Source organism: Heterocephalus glaber, unplaced genomic scaffold, assembly GCF_053883595.1.
Source record: "Heterocephalus glaber isolate CG9 unplaced genomic scaffold, H.glaber_assembly_v1.0 deba00001608, whole genome shotgun sequence".
Taxonomy (NCBI): Eukaryota; Metazoa; Chordata; class Mammalia; order Rodentia; family Bathyergidae; genus Heterocephalus; species Heterocephalus glaber.
Window position 1 is genome coordinate 24,510,444 of NW_028258379.1, and position 7,192 is coordinate 24,517,635.

General features: G+C 35.7%; 1 pseudogene; it reads right to left on the bottom strand.

Annotated features, from left to right (window-relative positions):
* Nucleotides 1–1,113: 1,113 nt before the first annotated feature.
* On the bottom strand, nt 1,114–1,233 carry LOC147822790 (U2 spliceosomal RNA; annotated as a pseudogene).
* Between the last annotated feature and the right edge of the window lie 5,959 nt (nt 1,234–7,192).

The window sequence follows — 7,192 nt, forward strand, 5'->3', positions numbered from 1 at the left end:
AAATGAACAGACTAAGGAAGAGTAACAAGTATTAAGATGCTTGATAACTGAGTTTTCCTTAAAGTTATCTTAACACAGATTTCAATTCACTTATACTGGGATGTTCAGGTATCACCCAAAATTAAAATTGGGCCTAATTGGAATCAAAGGGAATGATGAGCTCTCTGAACCTAACCAGCTAGGGGACTCTACAAAGAACAGCAGAGTTTCTTCACTTTTCCCCGTGGAAAGATCCACTTCAATTTTCATTGCAAACAAGAAGTAGAATTTCTCTATTCAGTGCTTTTGGATGCCTGATCAAACCAAACAGGGCAAAACTGGAAACTTGGAGAAAGCATGCAACAAGAACAAAGATGAATTAATACAGAGAAAGAGAGAGAGAGAGAGAGAGAGAGACTTGCACCATCACATATTTATCCCCCTTACTGATTAATTGTTCAGTTTAAAAACATTTTGTAATCACATAAGGGAGTACACTGCAAAGACTTCCATAAATAGCAATTCCAAAATATTTGATTGTGGTGGAATAAATATATAAATTAAGAGAATACTTTTAAAGTCCTGTAAGTTTAAAAAACCTATGACTACTTAGAATGAAAGGACCGTAAGTGATGGGCCAAGATGAAGACTTTTCCCAGCTAGTCTTCTTAAATGATAAAAGAACTATATTTGATAGGTGAGAGTGCCCTGTTATTAATATCAACATTTCCACTGAAGAAAACAAGCATACAATGTATATTATGCATATAACTTTCATCTCAGAGTTGAGCTTCTGTCTTATTCAACAAATCATTTGGATAGCATCCTGATAAGAAAAATTATTTTAAAGAGAAATATTTCAAAATTGAGTACTCTATATTACATAGTTTATATTACAATTATGTTTATGTTTTCCTTCCTAAAAATGAGCCCAACTAATGATGAATTCTGCCAATAACTAATGAGCTTAGAAGAGGATCCCCTGCATTAGCTGAGGTTGTGTGCGATATTGTCATGGACTGAATTGTACTCCAACAGAATTCGTATTAGAGCCCTAAACTGGAGTTTATCAAAATGAGACTGTTTTTGGAAACAAGGTCTCACGCAGATTATTAAGTTAAAACGAGGCCATCACTGGGATACTCCATTCAATCTATTGTAATAGGAAGAGAAAATTTGGATGCATAAAAAAACATTAGAATTATATGTGCACAGATACTACACATGATCTTATCCAAAAAGCCGAGAAGCGATTATATGTGCACAGAGGCAAGACTACGTAAAGACTCAGAGAAGACAGACACCAGGTACCTGCTGAGAGAGAAGCTTCACAAAAAACAAATCCACTGAAGCTTTGATCTCAGACTTTTAACCTTCAGAACCATGAAAAAAATAAATTTTTGTATTTTAAGCAATCCACGCTGGTATTTTGTTATGGCGACCCAGAAACTCATATTAACTTTAAAGAAAAAATTCAGTTGATCCTTGCATGGATATATGACTTACAGAAACAATGAGAGAACAAAAGAATGTTCTTTGAGGCCATTAAGTTTACAGTAATTTGTTATGCCATAGCAGAAAGTTAATAACAACATGTGAGTATATCCATGTCATCTCAGGACTCACAATTTAGTAGGACCTAGTAAGAAATTACTAAAGTCAACCCCAGGACACAGACGGGCAAAGGAGATTTATCAATATTCCCTTATATATGTATTGCTAGTAGAATTCAGATGTGGACCTTACTCTTCTGACTGCAAACTTTTGAATGATAATTAGCAGTTCAATCTCTATGTGTTTGCACTTTAGAAATCATACACATATCATTCATACATATATATACATATATATATATTTGTGTTCATGCATGCATGTACTATAAATAAATGAAGAAATGAATATGTAACAACTTCCCCATCAGTAAAATGAGACTGGATTTACAACATCTCTATTGTGTTGGTTTAAATTGTCAAGTAACATTCAATTAGTCAAAAGTCTCTTCACCCACATTCCTTGCAGCAGTATAGAAATATATATGATATTCATAAAGCTGACTCTCAGCCCTTGGGGGACACTGAACTTTGGAATTATTACAAAAACACTATATTCAGAAGAATTTGTATATATAACAAAGGTAATGGATCATTTTTGTTTCAGTGTATTGGATAATTTTACTTCTTAGAATGTGTTATTTCTTTTTTTTCTTGTACCAGAGATTGAACTCAGGACCTTGTGATTGCCAGGAAGGCATGGCGCCACTGAGCTTCATCCTCGGCCCTATGTTATTTCTTAATTGCACTGGAGTAAAGACAAATTGCATAGTTCTCATTCCCCCCCCCAAAAAAAATTGCAAAAAAACAGACTAGCATACTGTGGTCAGCTTTAGCATAATACTCCACACACACATTCACATTATAACTGCACCCCACAAAGGTAGTGTATCCATGTTCAGTGCTATGCTAAGAGTTTTGCTTTTTAATCCTGCCAATAAACATGAATTTGGCATCATCAATATACCCACTTCTCACCTAAAGAAATTGATTGAGAACTTAAGCAAAAATTCATTCCTGTCAGGTGGTAATCCATGTGCTGTATCTATCTCTGTCTAATTCTCAGGCTCATAATCTTAATGGCAAGGTATTTGCAAACTACAGGTATATGTGCTTCACATTCCCATAAACTAGAAAACACAGAAATTTAACAGAATTTAGAAAATACAGTTAATCAGATGTTTACAGTTATCCAATTTGGATCTAAAGAAACACAAGCATGTGAACAGTTCATGAATTGCTTCAGATATTTTTTTTTTCTACTAGTAGGAACTGAATTTAGTGATTTGCACTTGCCAGGCAGGCAAGGTGCTGCTGAGCTACATCCCTGACCCCAGTTGTTCCAGATTTTTCTTGGTCATTATTTCTTGCAAAGTGAGCCACAAGAGATTTGTTTCTCTTAAGCAAAGGTTAGAGACCATTGTTTTGCTCAACTCAGGATGGCAGAACAATCATGGAGACTGCAGTATCAGCTACCTAGAAGGTTTGATGCCCAGTGTCACCTCACTGTAAATGGAAGGAACACTTCCTATGGGTTGTGGCACTAAATGTTCTATGTGCAGGCAGAGATGCTGTCCTTAAAAATTGGGTTTTCCTTGTAATGCTTTTTCAAATTATTGCTGCCCTTTCTTTTGTTAGAAAAGATGATTCAGGTGCTATTGTATAGAATTCATTTTTCCTCTGAAACTTCTGAAGTTTTATCAAACTTATGGTGTTTGAAGAAAAGGTCATTCTGTGAAAGAAATAATTGTTCCTCAGGAAGAGTTTTTTTTTAAAAAATTCTTTACTGTAAAAAAGGAATTGAGCACTACCTCTCTCTAAAGAAATTATGCTCCTATATCTTACAAATTCAAATGTAATACAGAGTATTTGGAGACATTTTAAGATCCGTTAAGTAATCAAGCCTGTCCTTCTGTAGCCTGTTTAAAATTCTTTTTGCAAGATGATTAAGAATAATATTTAATAATAGGTCAGTTGACAAGTAATTATTTAGCACCCACAGGGTATAAAGCTTTATACATAAAGCTCAGAATTAAAGCCTCTAAAGTTACATAATGAAAAAGGAGAGAAAAATGTCTTTCTTTAATTAAAGGAGAAATATTAAGTCCTATCTTGTCTCATAGTTTAAGAAGGTAGGTTGTCAAAATCATGCAAAACTTAATAATAACATCTCCTTATGATATTTTTATCTGTGTCAATTTCTTTTACATTGTGTTATAATATCAAAACAGTCTTCCTAAAATGTAGAGCATGTATTATGTTCCCATATTTCAAAGAGGAAACTGAGGCCCAGAACAGCAAGATAACCTTCAAGCACGCAGAATTGGGGGACCAACCCAGATCCTCGGCCAATTTGTGCTTCTTCAAATCTCATTAGAAGACACAGCATGCTAGGGTAGAAGGCATCTGCAAGTGGAGTGAGCATCTTACTCCCTTTTGAACCCTTCTGTGACTGTGTCACTGAGCCAACACTCACCACACCCCATTGAGGGATGAACTCCTGCTATGGCTCAGCAGTGCCCGGGGGAATCCTTGTCATCGTGGGTCACCCTCTTTCCTCTGCCACCTCTGAACTTCCTGATAGATAGAGCAAGCAAGAAAAGCGTGATAGATTCAGTCTTACTTTTTTAAATTAAGTATAAATGCCTTCATTCCATTCAATGAATAATCCTTTAAGAAATGTTGTGATGTTTGACTGCTAACTTCACATAGCTGTAGCCTCTGCGTTTCCATTGGATTTTCTACAGAAATAAGGACTTTGGTTCTACACCTAAGTACAATAAATAATTAATTAAATATCCTGGGGTAATTGTATCTTTTAGTATTATAATAATGTTTTGACAAATAGATTCATTTCTGAGTGAGGTGGTTTAGCTTGCTATCCACTGTTATGTAATTTAGTAGATAAATTTGTGATTCCGGTTTGCCTCATACCCCCCTTATCTTTATTAAAATATACTAAAAAGTAACTTGAAAATATGTCCTACCTTTTATAGGCTTAATTATTATTATTTAAAATTTTTTTTTTGGTAATGGGGATCGAACTCGGGACCTTGTGCTTTTGAGACAGGTGGTGGAACCACTGAACTAAATCTCTGGCCCCTCATAGGCTTAATTATGAAAAGCTATGTCCTGACTTCTCTCTCCTTCGTCCTGAGACCTCTCTTTCCCACTGTCCAACACAAACTGATATTTACTTTTCAAGTAGACTTTTAAACCTGTCATCCCAAACTTCCCCTAAGATTTAATTTATTTGTACAACATGACAAAGATGAGATGCTTTGAAATGTTTATACGTTCTAATGAGAAAGTCAAACTTCTGCCTTTGAAAATTTACACATAAAAGAGGCTCAAGCAAAGGAAATAAAAATCAACAAGATCATGCTAGATTAATGTCATATCTTCCAACTCCTCTTCCCCCTAAAAAAACATTCACACAAAGACTATGAATATGACTACCTTGGAAACAGCTTTCGATAATATAATCGCATTAAGAGAAAGTCACAGTGGGGCAAGGTGGGCACTAACCAATGGTCCGTGTCCTTACAGGAGCATAATTGCAACGCAAACACCCACAAAATGAAGATGAGCATGTGAGGTCAGAGGCAGAATATGCAGTTAAATGCCACGAACTGAAGAACACGAAGAACTGCAGGAAGCCCTCAAACCAGAGGAAAAAAGGATGGATTTTACTGTTGTGCCCTTGACAAGCCTGCATCAACACCCCTAGCCTTCAGATAAGTAAAAGTAATATTTTCCTTTTTTGTTATTTTGAACCATCCCATTTGTTGTAATTTGTTTCAACAGCAATGAGAATCTAATATAAGGAGAAAGAAGTAGAAGTTATGCTTTCTTCCTTTCATTTTTCAGATTGCAAGATGACATAATTCTCCAGCGCAACAGATACCCTCCCTCTGTCTGCCCACAAGAGAAAGAGCACTGAGAATTAGAATGTGGCAGAGCAATGAGAAAAAAAAAATTGACCCAGAGTGTAAGAAAGCAGATCCTTGAAGTAGTTTCTTAAATTAGTAATAACACCTTATGATGGTATTGCACGTTCTACTAATTTGGCTGGCAAGGCTCCTTGAGATATAGATAAAGCAGATAACAAAACTTTCAAGAAGCAAATGAAAAATCTTTGGTTTAGAGAGATTAAAAGATTTGTTCACTTTGTTTAACAGATCAATATAAAAAACTGAACTGAATCCTAGGTCTCTTTACCCAGTGCTTTATTTTTACTCTTCTACCATGAATCACATAAACTGGTAAGCTTGCTTATGAACTTCAGGCATAATGCTTGACCTGTGTTTCAAACTCAGTACCAGTAACTCTCCAGGCAAGTTACTTGCTACAAAAGCATTCATGGTGCTATTGGGCAGACAGACTCAAATGCTTTTGTCAGTGGATACATAGTACTTATTATAACATACTTGAAGGCACTGGAAAATATATGTGGCTAAAGTAAAAGATTTCTCTGACAGGCAGAGTATTGAAGAAGTAAGAATTGAAAAGAAATGAAAGAATAAAGTCTAAAAGTTGCTGAAAATGCTCTTGAGAATATGTTTTAGTGTATGAAACATAAAAGCCTATAACAAACAACAGAATAAAGAACAGTAGGTTCTAAACTCTTAGACCACAGAAAAATGCCAGGCTGGAAACAGAAGAATCCTCTAAAGGATTTATTTAAAGAGCCTGACCGAGACTTGTTTGGAAGAAATTTTGACTGTATGGATACAAACCAGAGTTCCCTTGAGTGATTCTGATGTCTGGTAAGTTTTGTTATTATTTGGGTATTATTGGTTCAAAAGAGGTATAAGGACGAACCTGCAGTTTACTAAGGTTGATCACTGGTCAAATTCTTTCTGCCTTCATTAAATTTGTCCATATTTGCCTAATGTTCCCATCAACAGGGGCTCAAGGAACATCATATCTTTATGTAGCGTGTTGGAGGGACCCAGGCCTGAGACTTCATCTGATTCTTCTCAGAGGTATACTGACAGACCCTCCTGTCTCTTTTTTTTTTTATCTGTTTGACTTTGTTTTTGTTAAATAGCTTCATGAGTTCTCTGTCTTTCTACAACTAGATGAAAAAGGCTGTCAGAAAATATTCTCTGATTTTTCCAAAAGCAGACAGCCAAATTGTGTAGTAGGAAATATGTAGGTTTTGTCCATGAGCCTTCAATACATTTCATGTATCAAGAGCTTTGCCCATCTTCTATCCTACCAGTGAAATAACTAGTAGACTGGAAAATCCTGTGCTGAGAATACTATATAGTAGGAGAAATCAGTTAGTTCAAAATAGAAGACAGAAAATTGTGGGCTTTTGAAATTTCCTAGATCTATTCAATAGTTATATTAGATTTGTTGTGAATGACATGAAGGGGGTGCTATAATCTTTTTTTGCTTTTATGGCTTTTAAATCCACATAACCGAGCCTACTTTTTATATACCTGCCAAATATACCCCTTTGATCTCCCCTCCCCCCTCTCCCTCCCTCTCTCCTCTCTCTCCAACTACTGGTTAGGTGTTCAAAACATTTTCACTTATACCTGAACTAAATTTACTTCAAGATATGATAAACAATCCTACCTGGAGTAAGTATCTCAGCCTACTTCTTTCAAGGGAGTATGCTGTTTAGTCCTTTCTTGTCTGCAATTCCAGAT